This window comes from Dryas octopetala, chromosome 9, assembly GCF_963921425.1.
Source record: "Dryas octopetala chromosome 9, drDryOcto1.1, whole genome shotgun sequence".
Classification (NCBI taxonomy): Eukaryota; Viridiplantae; Streptophyta; class Magnoliopsida; order Rosales; family Rosaceae; genus Dryas; species Dryas octopetala.
In genome coordinates this window covers 2,994,574-3,011,693 of record NC_141374.1, presented here as the reverse complement: position 1 = coordinate 3,011,693, position 17,120 = coordinate 2,994,574, and the positions used below count along the sequence as shown (strand labels likewise).

Sequence of the window (17,120 nt, the reverse complement as noted above, 5' to 3'; positions counted from 1 at the left end):
TCACCCAACTTACTCTGTTGCAACGTTGGAGGAAAGTAATGATCATAGAAATGTTCCACAAATTGCTTCCAAGTAATTGCAGTAACATCTCTCACTTGATCACAAATGGTTCTCCACCAACAGTCGGCTTCTCCCTCCAGGACATGAGTAGCCAGCCAAATTCGATTCTCAGACGGGCATTGATTGAATCCAACTTCTTTTTAACATTCTGGATCCAAACTTCCGCTTTAGTCTGATCAGCTTCAATACTACCGTAGAATTTCAACGGTTGGCTCTTCAGAAAACGATCATAAAAATGACCCTGGCGCTTTTCCTCGCGCTCCTCAGCCATCAACTGTTCACCGGCCTAATTCGCTAAGAAAGTCTAGAACATCTCAACAAACTGTTGAGAGTCGAACTGATCCTGGTTACATTGTGCCCGGTTGTTGACTCGTTTAGGCGGCATCTTGTCAATAAACTGAAAAAAACAATGGGCATGGTTCAACAATTATTCCGAAGTAAATCAAAACTTTCGGAATAATAGAATACAAATTACTGTTGAATCTCACACAATAGATTTGAAAGAGTGAACAGAAGAGAAGTTTCAAAAGATAACACTCGTAAGACTCTAGATTAGTATTCTAAAAATCATTTTAAAAACAATTTTAAAGAAAACTTGCTCTGATACTATTTTTCTGTAACGCCCCAAAACTCGGGTCCATCACAGCGGCACTTACATTGAGAATACTCGAAAATATAATACTCAAACCCCAAGAATTATACTTCCAAATATTTTCAAAATAGGTAAGCGTTATTAATAATAAAGAAAACTGGTTGGATCAGAGATAAATTGCCAGCGGAAATACAAAATGTAAAATAAGTGTTTACATTTAAACTAACCCGACAAGGTTATAGATAAGTTCAAAAGTAACCTCGAGGAACATACAAACAAGATTCAAGATTTACAAAAGTAACCAACCTGAAGATAGATATTTAATAATTTATAAAACAAATCCAAAAGACAACAGTGTGCTAATTTACATAGCAAAAATGACCCACAAAGATCATAACCAACCTGCCCAGAAAGAAAGAATCAAAATCTGACAAATCAGAGACTTGACAAGCAGCAAGGCCGCACCTTCAGTCCAAGTCGTCAACCATTACGTTCTTTGCACTCAAAGAGTACAATAGGGGGTAAGCATCACATACGATCATAGCTTCCCCTCAGGGGACCCTGGCTAGGTTTAAAGATAGTACGAACATATTTATACTAAATAGCTAGTGAAACAGATCAAAATAACACAACGCACAACCAGAGAATCAATATCAGTTCGAAACCATTTGCATGCTCAAACAATCATTAAAAACATTTCGGAATGTTCCTAATACAATACCTGATGACCGAACTCAAAATTGGTCAACTACCACCCTACCTGGATTATCAGTAAAACCTGATTTGGTAGCGAGAGTATCCATTCCTAGTTACTACAACTTTAGACTAGAAGCCAAGATAAATTGACTACTATCAGCCTAACTATATAACCGCCTCCGGAGGTTTATGGGAACGAAACCCAAGGTCAACTCTATGGTGACCACTTACTCTCTAGTCATCCTAACAATTCAATTATCACAATATAGGATAAAAACCACGCCACAGATGGCAAGCACAAACTATGCAAATTTCTCATGCATTTAGTATATACTAGCATAATACATGCAGTAAAATAGGGCCATTAGCAGGGTGTGAGATTCCCCCTACCTGGAATCCTTTGCTCAACTTGATATCCACAATACAAATCCAATTTACAGCTCTCTACTTCATCGGGTCCAAATATTGGGAAACTGCTGTAATCCTTAGTTAACTTCTAACTAAGAACAATTATCTTAATCAGAAATCTAAATCTAAATCCAAATCATAATAAATCCTTAATCAGAAATTAAATAACCAAATCCTCAGTTTGGAAATCTTACCAAAGGATTGAGTAATCAATCCAAATCCACTATTGAATTCACTGTTAAATTCAATATGTAAAACTAGTGATTAATCAAAGAGATGGTGAGTTGGTGTTTGCGGGTGAGAGAAATGAAGAAATGGGTTGCGGGTTGAGAGAATGATGTGCGAGAGATCAGAAAATGCATTGGAGGGCTATATATAATTTCCACGCCGACCGCTCGGTGGCCCCACTGAGCCCTCGGTGCAGGCTTCTACATTAATCCACCGAATTCTCCATTTTTCTCCTCGCTTCTCCAACCTTCCAATGCAACAGGTGTCTCTCTCTCACTTCTATTTGGCGGTCAACTCCTCAGCCGTTTGATCAACTTGATCAATGGTTGAGATCTTGTCATCTCATTCACCTATTTTCCAACTTCAAACACTCGCCAAAAATACAATCGGTCATCCAAAAATGTCCCGAAAAATGCTACGTACTCGTAGCGGCGAATACTAATTTCTTGTGGACTTAAAACCAAATTTTGGTCTTTAGGATTTACACTTTCTCAAGTTAGGATTAGAGTGTAGACCTATTGAACCACATTTGGTGTTAAGAACGCACCGAAACGTCATTTCGGTGCATACTTGATTCAATTTTCTCCAAATTGTACCAAAACGTGCCCAGTTGGCAAGAAAGCCATGGGGAAGCAGATTCTCATGTTAGGATTAGCATTCAAGATCTATTGAACCACATTTGGTGTTAAGAACGCAGAAAAACATTATTTCGGTGCATACTTGGTCCAATTTCGTCCAAATTGCACCAAATTGCTCCCGGTTGGCAAGAAAGACATAGGAAACACTTTCTCATGTTACGATTACCGTTCTAGACCAATTGAACCACATTTGGTGTTAAAAACACACGTAAACGTTATTTCGGTGCATACTTGGTCTAATTTTGTCCAAATTGAACCAAAACGTGACCGGTACGCAAGACACAAGAAAATACTTTCTCATGTTAGGATTAGCATTCTAGCCCTATTGAACCACAGTTGGTGTTAAGAAGGCATGAAATCGTCATTTCGGTACATACTTGGTCCAATTTCGTCCAAATAGCATGAAAACGTGACTGGTAGGCAAGAAAGACACGATGAAACACTTTCTCATGTTAGAATTAGCGTTTTTAACCTATTGAACCACATTTGGTGTTAAGAATGCACCAAAACGTCCCTTCGGTGCATACTTGGTCCAATTTCGTCCAAATTGCACCAAAACGTGACCAGTATACAAGAAAGACATGGGCAAACAATTTTCCATGTTGGGATTAGCGGTCTAGATTTATTGAACCACATTTGGTGTTAAAAACGCACGACATCGTCATTTCGATACATAATTGTTCCAATTTTTTACACATTGCACCAAAATGTTACCGGTAGGAAAGTGTTCTAGGCCTATTGAACCACCTTTGGTGTTAAGAACTCATCTAAACGTCATTTCGATGCATACGTGGTCCAATTTCGTCTAAATTGCTTCAAAACGTGACTAGTAGGCAAGAAAGACTTGGGCAAACACTTTTTCATGTTAGGATTAGCATTTTAAACCTATTGAACCACATTTCGTGTTAAGAACACACGAAATCGTCATTTCTGATGAGTGTTCATTTTACCTTATTTTATGATACTAACTCCCTAACCTAGAGTGTTAGAACTCGATACTTTTGTGTCTGTTATCTTGTTTTTGTGTTTTTTGGTCAAATGAAGCAATGATGAAGAAAGAAGCTAAAAGAGCCATTTTGGGACATTTCCTGGTCAAACTAGGAAACGAGCAGAAATCCTAGTCAAATGAGGATTTCTAGTCACAAGAGGAAACATCAAGCCCAGAATCATCATTGTTAAGCCTAAAATGAGAAATCCTAATTGGAGCACGAATTCCTGATTGGACTAGGAAACCTAACCATGCTAGGGAAAAGAGTCCTAATGATACTAGGAATCACTAAGGGCAATGTGGTCATTATGAGAAGTTTAAATGGACAAGGAATCATACATCTACAAGGAATCCTAGTTGGACTAGGAAAAGTGTCGTCAAAGTCAACTCTATCAAGTCAAGTTTCCAGAAGCTTCTAGAAGGTATTGGACATCCATGGAATCAAATGGAGGGAGGAAATGAATTCGAATCCAAGAGGGAGAGAGGGGCGAAATTGGAAGTCAAAGTCAATGGTCAAGGGTTAATTATGCCAAGTCATGAAGTCAATTGGGCTTTGGGCCTAGGTGAAGTCGAAATGAGAAGGATGGTGAGGTGGCAGGCCAATACATCATTTGCATGCTTTCAGCCCATCACGCCACTTGCAGCCCATTCCAAGCAGCCATGCGCCAACCCTAGAGCCCAAGTCATGCAGCCCACATACGCAAGCCTAAGGAAACCCTAGCCCACAATGAGGGAGCCCAAGTCGACACTCAAGGAGCCCAAAGAGGAAGCCCATGTGCCTATTCCTTGCCCTAGAAGACTTTCCTTATTCTGAAATCCTAATTTGGAAGGAAGATATTTGGAAGATTCAGTCAAAGATCACAAGGAATCCTAGCTGAAAAAGAAGTCAAAACCTTGGAAAATAGAACATCAAATTTCGACAGCAATTCTATAATTCTCCAGAGTGAATCAGGTAGCATGCCATATATGGTTGGAAAGATACGGATGTTAGCTTCGCAGGGAAGTTTACAGATTTGGATTCCAAGTTTTCTAGCTCAAGATATGGCCATTTTAGTGGAGGTAGCGTAGCAGTTCCGCGAGCTGAAAAAAAGTTACGCCCAAAAAGAGCCCAAATCAGCCCAAGGCCCACTTTTGGCCGAAAATTAGAAGTCTTAAAGAGTAAGGAATGCACTTATCCCACATTGGAAAATCAGCAAAACCTCTCCACCTCCTCCCTACTTTATAAGACCCTCACTCTCTCACATATCTGACATCTTTTACACCTTACACCTTTTTATTTTCTGAAAGTTAAAGAGAGAGAGAAAGAGAGAGAGAGAGAGAAGTTGGCGCGAGGAGGAGGAAGGGGCAGCAAGCCTTCTTGCTGCCCTAGCCGCATCTGCCTTGGGTTTTTCTTTATTTTCTTTCCCTTTTCTTCTTCTTTTGATTTTCTTCTTTTTCTTTAGTTAATTAGTTTGTTCTTGCTTTCATTATGGATTCAATGATTATAATGGAAGTTAGATCTTTTATTTTCTTTTCTATGTTTTGAGTTTTTATTGCTTTGCTAAGTTGGATGATGAAACTTTAATTGTGAGTTATGCAATGGTGACACTTGTGATTTAATTTGATGCATGTAGTAAATGCTTGATCTCTAGTAAAATTGATTCTATTTATTTGCACTCTTTGACTATCTACCTTAGGGTAATTGCATCTAGATTATGTTGTGAAATTAAATAAGCTCAAAAGGATGATAATTTCAATTGGCAGCAAGTGAGTATCCTAAGAACGTCCTCAAGAGAAAAGGGATCATTAGATGTTCATAGGTTACATTAAGGTGGGTCTATGCTCCATGTGTTTACCGTTTTCACAAAACTTAATGACTCTTGCATGGTTAACATGCGCCTAGGGAATGCCTAACAAAGCTCTTAGGACACATGCAAGTTAACTGACTAGGGGAGGCCTAAGAAGCTCTTAGTTTATGCATAAGGAGAACAATAGTTAGTAGTGTCCTCAAAAAGGCCTTTGGCTGGTAAACTTTATTACATTGATGCATTATCTTGAATTGCTTGGTTGTATTTCCATCAATTGGTGGTGGATTCTGAATTCTGAATTCTTAGCATTGCAATTGTTTGTTTGTGTGTGTGTGTATGTGGTGTGCGTGAGTTTCACAATTTACAAACCCCCTGTCGTGTGTGTGTGTTTGGTGATTCTAATTGGTAAGTTGAATTGGTTTGATGTATATTTACATATTCCTTGTGGGATCGACCTCGTACTTATACGCTATGCTTACATGAGCGATTCGTATACTTGCGATCTACAACTTGGTATTCATTTCTAAATTCCAAGTAAAACAAGTTGTACAAAAAGAAGCAACAAGTTTTTGGCGCCGTTGCCAGGGAATGGTGCTAAATATCATTGAATTGGTTTTACTTATCATTAGAATTAGGATAGGTTATTTATTTTTCTTTGTAGTTTTTTTTCTTAGGTTTTAATAATGCTATTGTCTACTTTAATTCTTATTCTAACCAATTATTGTTTTTGAGAGTTTTTGGAAGGTTCAAAGAGTCCATGAAGAATGACGAGCTTACCAAAGCCGAGAGCAAGAAAGGGAAGAAGAGGACATTTGAGTAGAAGATTGGCAACGTCTGGCTGAAGACGTACAAGCTTAGCGCTGATTGGGAGGCAACCCAAAGTTTTTGAAGAAATCAAAGGAGTGAGTCGAGAAGACCAAGGAGGCCACGCCTATGCTTTGAGGATCATGGTGGCTATGCATTCATTGAGCCTTGCTTGCAATCCAAGTACACAATTTCTTTTATCTTTGCTTCATTGAACAAATTTTTAGTTGTTTGTATTTTTAATGAGCTTGTTTGGTTAGTATTTCTTTCACATTGGTTTCTAGGTTTTAAAAAAAAAATAAAAAAAATTTTCTTTTTGTTTTTTTTTTTTTTCAATTAGGGTGTCAAAACCCACATCAAAATGCAATTCTCTAAGATTCATTCCACCCTAATGATGGAGTTGAATCCTTAGAACCTTGTTGCAACATTGTTTTAAAACAAAAACGAAGTTTTAGTCTTTTTGTTTTAATTGTTGTTTTAGAGTCCCCAACAAGTTGATATGATTGTTTATATATGATCTTTGAGAAGCATGTTTAGCATTGTGTTTATGATATGTATTCTTCTTTTTCTAATGTTGTTCCATAACCTATTTTATGATTTTATGTGATTAGGCCTTGTTTTCATAAACTTGAGTTATGATTTGCATGATTTAGTGATTCATATACATCTTAGAGTAGACTTATGTGACCCTTGTGAGCTTTTAAGCCTTGTCCTTCATTTCGCGAGTGTTATACATGACTCTATTCTTTTCTTGTCACTTAAGTCGTTGTGTGATCTCATTGTTAATTCTTTTGATCAAATGCTTGAAATACACATGATTTGAATCAATGAACTAGAACTTCTCTCTTATTCTATGCAAAGCATGTTTATAACTACATGGAACCTAGGAAATGATTTTAGACCCTGTTTGTTATATTTTTTATCCTTTAGCTAAACCCTTTACTTTCTAACCCTAGTTTAACCTTAAGTTTGGGAGAGTTACATCCCTTGACCTAATTATTCTTTTATCTATGGTGTTGCATTGATTTGTGACTTTGGAGGTTGAAGAAAAGTGTTTATGCATAACTTGAAATAAAAGAAAATGAAAAGTGCTACAAAAGTATGTATGCCGTACCCTTGAAAAAAAAAAAAAAGTGAAGTGTAAGGGATGGTTCCAAAAGAAAAAGAAAAAAAATTGAAATGTTCAAGCTATGTAGTGCAATTGTGCAAGGTATGCCTCTAAGAGTTGTGTTGGTTGCAATCTCATAGATCTAACCCTTTGTTGTATATCCTTTTCATTGTTTATATCTCACCTAACCTAAGCTAACTCTTTTGAAAGTTCTAATTGATTTTAGGAGAAGTGTAGTTCCTAATGTGGAGTGTAGATGAGAGAGGAGCATATGGTTTTTGATTTTATTTCAAGTATTTTGATATTCCTTTCATGAAATCATGTTTCCTTTCAAATGTACCTTTGTTTCATGCTAATTTGTGAGCTATTTGTCTTGCTTACATAACCTCTCTCACATATACTTATGACACTACAAGAAAAACCTTAATATATATCAGTGATAAACCGATATCTATTTAGGTTTCCAACTGATATATTGAGTGCTGATATCTATTCTCCCCCTATTACATATCGGTTATTCACTGATGTCTATACTATATTAGATATCGTATTTGTTTGATAATCTGATATGATATACCACCATCATTATCAGATATTCATGATTTCTGATATCTTAAAAACTGCATTCTGATATGTAAGATACTTATGATATCGTTAGAAATTTTGAAACCGATATAAAAAATATATTCAATATCGTCTTGGTACTTAAAATCAGATTAAAATGAGTATAGCTTATCGGTTTTATAATTAAAATTGGATATAAATGGTGTATCACATATCGGTTTGGTACTTAAAATCGGATATAAAAGGTGTATAACATATCGGTTTTGTACTTAAAATCTGATAAAAAAAGTGTATAACATATCGGTTTTGTACTTAAAATCGGATATAAAAAGTGGATAACATATGGGTTTGGTACTTAAAATTTGATATAAAAATATACTTTAGATATCGGTTTTTTGTTTTTTAAATGATGTTGAAACTTTATTCCTTATCGTTGCATTTTTACATAATCTGATATGCAATAGGCTTCTAATATTAATAAAAATTAATTGGTAAATATGCATCCACAACAATTACTAAGCTTCTAAAGTAATCCAACTTAAATTCTTCCATTCATATAAATGAATCCAACATCCAAACTCAGTAATGAAGTTAACAAAATAAGATTACAAATCCATATAAAAATATGGATAGCCCTCATCATGTATACCCCAAAATCACTATCCTATCTCCATAACCTTCACAAAATCCATCTCTAGCTAGCTAGATCCTAATTAAATACATGCCAACATGTACAAAAATAATAAAGGCATGACAGTGCAATTTAGCTAGGCCTAAATTCTGCCTATACAAAACATTTGAATGTGAACTAGCTAGTATATATCTTCATATCTACAACAAAATGCTCAAAAAGGTACCAAAAACATGCATGTTAGTCTACATAAAATTCATGGAAATATAATCTCCCCATTCAACCCGGACTTCATCTATTTGTTTCTGTGTGTAATTGCTCCTCTTGTTCTTCAGGTGACTCCACTGAAAACAAGAAAGAAAAGTGCATTAATTAATAAGATTGCAGCAAGGATCCCAAAGTATTGAAAAGTGCATTCAGCAAGGATCCCAAAGGGCATTAAGAAAATAGAGGCCAAAAGCATTAATAAGATTGCATCAAGTATTGAATTTAGATGGTTGCACATATATATGATTCAGATGGCTTTCAGATGGCCTACATTTCGTGCATTCAGCAAGGGCTTTCAAATGGCTGCACATATATATGATTCAAAAATGGATCATGCAAGTATAAATTAGAGTTTTTTAAGCTGGAAGTCCTAAATTTAAATCCTTTAGTTCTATTAAGTTAGTATTGTTTTTACCAAGGTACTTAAAATTAAGGGTCTAAAGTCTTAAAACTCTCTTTTCTTTTCTCTCTGTTTTGCAAACTCTCTAAAAGATTATTCATAACCATAAGAACTCAAAGAAACTCATGCAGTAGAATATAGATGGATCAGTCATATAAGAAGTACAATGAAACAAATCTATAGAAAAGCATACAAGTTCTTTTTAAATATCAAACAAGAATTTAACCATACCAAACAGGTCTAGAAGAAAGCCACAAATATTTCTAATATACATAGAACATTAATGCCTAGCTTTCGTAATTGAATAAATTGTTCAGTTGTATAATTACTTGTCTAAGAATTTCTCACTTGATGAGGACATCCTGCTGGAATAAAAACTGCCTCACCAAGGTATTGCTCAAATGTCCATGGCTCCACATCTGCATATAAAATTACTTGTTAACAACACTGCAGCAGGACATTGCTACTAATCCTTTTTTAGTGAGCACTCATTCAAAAGCTTCAATTCATTGACATACTTAATTGAAATATTGATACAAAATGAATGATATGATTAATACATGACACCTATGGGAAGTGCAACCAAACTATAATAAATTAAATTTTAGAAACAAACCTGCATGTATTCATATTTTAAGTCAAATTTCAGATATCATTCTATCCGGAGCTCAACAATATCCTTATTGCTCTGGAGACCCTTCAGAAAAGCCTTTTGCAGCTTTCCATGCTCTCTTTGCACTATAGTTGCAATTTGTGCAGCTCTAAGGAGAAAATCAGCCTCCAAACAACCACTTAACGTCATAGCAGGGGTACCTGAGTGGTCAACATGGAAATCTATTAAAAATCGTCACAACAACCTTTGAAACTTAAAATACATCAAATTGACATGTAATTAACATCACTCACCAACCCTTACTCCTGCAGAAGTAATAGTTACATTGTCACCAGAAATTGCAATCTAGTTGAGAGTAATGTGGCACATCTTACATACCTTCTCATAGTTCTTGCCTAAAGAAGCATGGCTAGAACAATAAGAATAGGTTATACTCAAGTATAGAGCCCTAAGAATAGAGATATTAAGTCCTCAGATGAAAAAAGAAATACATGCAAGGATAAATAAACACAAATATAGAATAAGCAAACAGGAAGAGATTCCAAAATAATTTTACATCTTTAATCGACATACATAAAGTCATTCATTTAGAGGCCAATGAAAAATAAAACTATATTGTTTGGGTTTTTTTAATGTTCATAGCAAGCACTACTTATGAGCAAGAAAATAAAAAGGAAGGGAAAGAGGGGTATTAAGTATTATATAAATGAATGGAGCCATCAACACCACAAATGTGTCAAGATTTCCATATCTTGATACAACCTTGACTAATGTCTTTTTACAATCATACTCGTACCCACGTTAATGTCACATCATGCACTAATACTTTTTATTTGCAGGCTGCAACTCACTTAAAGGGAGCATCTGAAATAGATTCAAAGACTGTATAGTGGCTCCTAAAGAAGGTTTAGCAGTACAAAATTTTATTGGAACCAAGTTCAAGTTTTGGATTAAAACTATGTTCCATGGACTTATCACCTAATGTCCTTGTCTCAGTAGGACATAAGACTGGTAAGTCTCTGGTTACTGGAACCTAAACCTTCAGAAAACATTCAGACACAAACCTTGGGCACATACCTAAATGCATGCATCACAAGGTTAAATTAATAGTACCCACCCGGTTTGGTCTCTTGTTCATGATTATATCATATCTTCAAAGATTATCAAGTCATGAATCTATTATCTATAACTGCAACATTAATTATCAAATCTCAAAATCAAAAACTTGCACAATCATCATAAGGAACAAATTATGTGCCTTTAAGTGTGACAAGTTGTAATCCCTAATCTCATAGACAATAAATTTTAAAGACAATACAACTCCATATGAACTTCTTTGGAATTCAATTGGATCTTAGAAGTTTTCCGTGCCTACATCAATAGGACATGGCACTTGTAATTGTGTATGGATATGCTACAGGACACTAGAACCTCGGGAGAACAAACAGATCAAACACTCAGGCATATACCAGCATCTGATGTCCATATCCAAAAATGTTCTCTCTCTCTCTCTCTCTCTCTCTCTCTCTCTCTCTCTCTCTCTCTCTCTCTCTCTCCTTCTGCCTCTCTCTGCTTTATATGAAAATAATAAGCATGCTTTTTTTGATATATATACATATATATAGTTCTATAAGTATGCATGGATACAAGGAGCTTTATGCTAATACTTTTTCGTTTCACATAAATAGCCAAAGTAAAGAATAAATAACCTATGGAAGATAGCACAATCATAATCAAACCCAAACCTATATACTTATTCCTTAGCAACTAAATTAATTAGTATATGACCATATTATGAAACACCAAGTAGAAAACTGTCCACATAAGCTCAAGTCAAATTTCTGTTAGCACATTAGAAAACCAAAATTTCACAAGTTTTCAACAATTTTTTTTTCAAGAAAATTGCATTATGAGAAGAACAAATAAAAAAACAACCTTACAAGACACCCAAAGCCATAAACAAAGACCCTATATTTCATATTCAAGGCCTGTATATCTTCACAAATGAAATCACTCAACACACAACCCAATGTCTCAATATACCCAGTTTGGCAAAAAAAACACTGGGTGGCACTCAGTTTGATAATAGATGTTGGTAGAGTGAGTAATTTTTTGGATAAACTTTTGTTTGTGTTTTTATTTTTTCTTTTGCATTGGAGTTGATGAGTTATAGTAAGATTCATGAATATGGCTATAAATAGTCAGGAAGTAAAGTGTTTTGGAGAGCTGTTAGTAATGAATAACATCCTTATTATGAGGGCCCCATTAAGGTAATAGCTAGTTAGAATCGTGAATTCATTGACTAGCACATTTGAATTCAAACAAACAAAACATGAAAATATGGTTGGCAGTTAAAAACTTAAATATTTTTTTTATCAAAATTAAAACAATTATAATTAGCAGGAATACTAAACAATTAAGTAATTAACGAATATATTTCCATATTTGCAGCACAACACAGCACAGCACAACAGTCACTAGGCACTGTGTCACTGTGTAGTAGGGAGAAGGTATGATGAAATTATTTGATGGCAATGAGTCATGAGGGTGAAAAATAGTATACTAATTAATTACTAAATATGGTTGAAGACTTGGACTGAATTTCAAGGCTATTGAGGAGATTCATGAAGAGATATCCGTTTATGGTGTACAAAAAAAAAAGAGCTCAAAGCCAAGCCAAGGTTACTACAACTACAAGAGCTTGGGAATTTGCTGGTCGCAGTTGGTGTTGCCATTGCAGCCTCCTTGGGACCTGGTATGCTCATTGCTTTTAATTCTCTCTCTAGCTTTCTCAATCCCTCTGTCTAAATTGGTCTGTAAATCACAACAGGGGTCATATGAGCTTGAACCTGTACTGTTCTGATGTCATGTGGAAAGGAAGGGCATCTCAGTGTATTAAGCATCTATCATTTATCTTTTATGCGTCTATGTATATTGTTTACACATTATGTTTTACGCAGATGGAGATTGAGTAACAAACCAATTTTGACGAATTTTTCTGCGGTCTTTTCTTTTTAATGTATGGGTTTCAATTTTCATTGTGCACTAGTTATTTAAATGCAACTGTTAATTACTACCCATGTTTCATATTTTGATGGTAAATCTTCAGATTTACTGATTTTATAGCAATCATATGTGTGCTGTTATGAAGATTCAAACAGAGGAAACTGATTTGGCAATAAGAATTAAGAAATGTGATCTCAACAGAGGAAAGATTAGTACAATGGGGGTGTGGTGGTAAACTATTCTGTGTTTTTTGTCAGAGGATAATAGAATGCTCAAAAAAATAGAGTCTATGCATCAGAAATACTTTCATTGCCTTTATAACACAGACACACCAGCTGACCAGCTCATGGTCATGTAAATCGTACTCGAACACATGCTTTCATTTCTTACAAATCAAAAAATGAGAATCTCCACAAAACCCAAAATTAAAAAGAAATAAAAAAAACAACTAAACAAGCTCAAGCTAACACGCAGACAAAATATATAACAAAATATAAAAAATTTATAACGACCCATGTCCGCTAACAAATAAAAATTCATAGATCCAGCTTCAAAAGAAGCTTAGGAAGCTGAAATTGGAAAGTAAACGCTAAAACCAACAAAAAAGAGGAATAAGAACATGGAAAATCGAAGAAGGAGATGGTACCTGCGCTGCAAGAGGTTGGGGGGTATTTCTGGAGGTCTTTGAGCTCCTTCAAGATCCGCTTTAAAGCCATGGATGAACCTCGTAGATCGTCACAGATCTAAGAGGAAATGAGTTTCAGAACTAAAAATGAACTAAAAAAAACCCAAATTTGAACAAAAACAGAAACCACAAAAAACCCCTAATTTGAAACCCTATTTTTAGAAAGAAAAAACCCACGAGGAGAAGGTACAGAGAAGGGGAAAAAGCGAAAGAGATGAGGGATTGAGCTTACAATTTCCACACTCCAGTTGATCGACGCCGTAACCAAAGGACGCCATCGACGCGAAAGAGAGGAGGGAGAATGAGAGCCACCGACACCAAGGACTTTTGGCAGCGGCGACGCCAAGATCGACTGAGAAGGAGAACGAGAGAGAAGGATTGAGCTGGGTTATTGATCGAGTGAGTGAGAGAGAAGGAGAGTGTCCGAGCCAAAGAAGAAACAAAAGGATCTGAGGAATATGTGTGTCGTGTTAAGAAACCTGCTAAGATTTTTATGTTGGGACCCCGTGTTTCTTCAGGTGAAATATACATATCAGATATGACTTTTACATATCAGTTTTTGTTTTAAGTTAATCGAACGTACAAAATTAAGATATCGAAAAAAAAAATTAGTGATATGTTAATAAATTAAGACATCGTTCAAAAAATTAACCGATATCTAAAACTTTACAATATCAGTTTATATAAAAACTGATATTAAAATAGTAATGTCTATTCAAGTTTTTCTTGTAGTGTGAGTGCACGAATCAACCCAACTCTTGAGTGCTTAATCGTTGAGAGTATGCCTTGGTGAGGATTGGAGTTGAATCTATTTTGTATATGTGATCTATTCGTTGCTTGTCTAATACTTGGGTTATGAAGAGAATGACCTATATGTACAATGGAGGAGTAAGGTATGTTATTTGGAAGCATTATTAGAATTTGAAGAATAAATGTTATATATGCTTTGCTCTACTATGTTATTGTTGGTCATACTCATGATGTCAGTTGTTGGGAAAGTCAGTTAGTTTGTTTTTGAGTCTTTTTCTTTATTTTCTTTGCTCGAGGACTAGAAAAGTCTAAGTTTGGGGGTGTGATGAGTGTTCATTTTATATTATTTTATGATACTAACTCCCTAACCTAGAGTTTTAGAACTCGATACTTTTGTGTCTGTTATCTTGTTTTTGTGTTTTTAGGTCAAATAAGGCAATGATGAAAAAAAAGCTAAAAGAGCCATTTTGGGACATTTCCTGGTCAAACTAGGAAACGAGCAGAAATCCTAGTCAAATGAGTATTCCTAGTCACAAGAGGAAACATCAAGCCCAGAACCATCATTGTCAAGCCTGAAATGAGAAATCCTAATTGGAGCACGAATTCCTGATTGAACTAGGAAACCTAACCCTACTAGGGAAAGGAGTTGTAATGATACTAGGAATCACTAAGGGCAATGTGGTCATTATGAGAAGTTTAAATGGACAAGGAATCATACATCTACAAGGAATCCTAGTTGGACTAGGAAAACTGTGGTCAAAGTCAACTTTATCAAGTCAAGGTTCCAGAAGCTTCTAGAAGGTATTAGACATCCATGGAATCAAATGGAGGGAGAAAATAAATTCGAATCCAAGAGGCAGAGAGGGGCGAAATTGGAAGTGAAAGTCAATGGTCAAGGGTTAATTATGCCAAGTCATGAAGTCAATTGGGCTTTGGGCCTAGGTGAAGTCGAAATGAGAAGGATGGTGAGGTGGCAGGCCAATACATCATTTGCATGCTTTCAGCCCATCACGCCACTTGCAGCCCATTCCAAGCAGCCGTGCACCAACCCTAGAGCCTAAGTCATGCAACCCATATACGCAAGCTTAAGGAAACCCTAGCCCACAATGAGGGAGCCCAAGTCGACACTCAAGGAGCCCAAAGAGAAAGCCCATGTGCCTATTCCTTGCCCTAGAAGACTTTCCTTATTCTGAAATCCTAATTTGTAAGGAAGATATTTGGAAGATTCAGTCAAAGATCACAAGGAATCCTAGCTGAAAAAGAAGTCAAAATCCTGGAAAATAGAATATCAAATTTCGACAGCAATTCTGTAATTTTCCAGAGCGAATCAGGTAGCATGCCATATATGGTTGGAAAGATACGGATGTTAGCTTCACAGGGAATTTTACGGATTTCGATTCCAAGTTTTCTAGCTTAAGATATGGCCATTTTAGGGGAGGTAGCATACCAGTTCTGCGAGCTGAAAAGAAGTTACGCCCAAAAAGAGCCCAAATCAGCCAAGGCCCACTTTTGGCCGAAAATTAGAAGTCTTAAGGAGCAAGGAATGCACTTATCCCACATTGGAAAATCAGCAAAACCTCTCCACCTCCTCACTAATATATAAGACCCTCACTCTCTCACATATCTGACATCTTTTACACCGTACACCTTTTTATTTTCTGAAAGTTAGAGAGAGAGAGAGAGAGATATACAAGTTGGTGCGAGGAGGAGGAGGGGGCAGCAAGCCTTCTTGCTGCCCTAGCCGCATCTCCCTTGGGTTTTAAGGCTTGCTGCCCTAGCCACATCTCCCTTGGGGTTTTCTTTATTTTCCTTCCCTTTTCTTCTTCTTTCGATTTTCTTCTTTTTCTTTAGTTAATTAGTTTGTTCTTGCTTTCATTATGGATTCAATGATTATAATGGAAGTTAGATCTTTTATTTTCTTTTCTATGTTTTGAGTTTTTATTGCTTTGCTAAGTTGGATGATGAAACTTTAATTGTGAGTTATACAATGGTGACACTTGTGATTTAATTTGATGCATGTAGTAAATTCTTGATCTCTAGTAAAATTGATTCTATTTGTTTGCACCCTTTGACTAGCTACCTTAGGGTAATTGCATCTAGATTATGTTGTGAAATTAAATAAGCTCAAAAGGATGATAATTTCAATTGGCAGCAAGTGAGTATCCTAAGAACGTACTCATGAGAAAAGGGACCATTGGATGTTCATAGGTTACATTAAGGTGGGTCTATGCTCTATTTGTTTACCGTTTTCACAAAACTTATTGACTCTTGCATGGTTAACATGCGCCTAGGGAATGCCTAACAAGGCTCTTAGGACACATGCAAGTTAACTGACTAAGGAGGCCTAAGAAGCTCTTAGTTTATGCATAAGGAGAACAATAGTTAGTAGTGTCTTCAAAAAGACCTTCGGCTGGTAAACTTTATTACATTTATGCATTATCTTGAATTGCTTGGTTATATTTCCATCAATTGGTGGTGGATTCTGAATTCTTAGCATTGCAATTGTTTGTTTGTGTGTGTGTGTGTATGTGGTGTGCGTGAGTTTCACAATTTACAAACCCCTTGCCGTGTGTGTGTGTTTGGTGATTCCAATTGGTAAGTTGATTTTGTTTGATGTATATTTACCAATTCCTCGTAGGATTGACCTCGTACTTATACGCTATGCTTACATGAGCGATTCGTATACTTGCGAGCTACAACTTGGTATTCGTTTATAAATTCCAAGTAAAACAAGTTGTACAAAAAGGAGCAACAATTTCGGTACATACTTGGTCCAATTTCGTCCAAATTGCACCAAAACATAACCGGTTTGCATGAAAGACATGGGGAAAAACTTTCACATGTTTGGATTTACGTTCTAGACCTGTTGAACCACATTTGGAGTTAAGAATGCAT

At 36.0% G+C, this 17,120-nt stretch overlaps 1 long non-coding RNA gene across 3 annotated transcripts; it reads right to left on the bottom strand.

The window, feature by feature from the left end:
- Positions 1-8,400: 8,400 nt before the first annotated feature.
- LOC147273176 (uncharacterized) lies at positions 8,401-13,937 on the bottom strand. Of its 3 annotated transcripts, none has more exons than XR_015119659.1 (6): positions 13,708-13,937; positions 13,437-13,533; positions 10,078-10,193; positions 9,788-9,984; positions 9,520-9,590; positions 8,401-8,848 (listed from the first exon to the last, which is right to left on the bottom strand). It is a non-coding gene; the product is annotated as an uncharacterized LOC147273176 (long non-coding RNA). The 3 variants fall into 3 exon arrangements; XR_015119660.1 differs by having other exon boundaries at positions 10,078-10,179; XR_015119661.1 differs by lacking the exon at positions 10,078-10,193.
- Between the last annotated feature and the right edge of the window lie 3,183 nt (positions 13,938-17,120).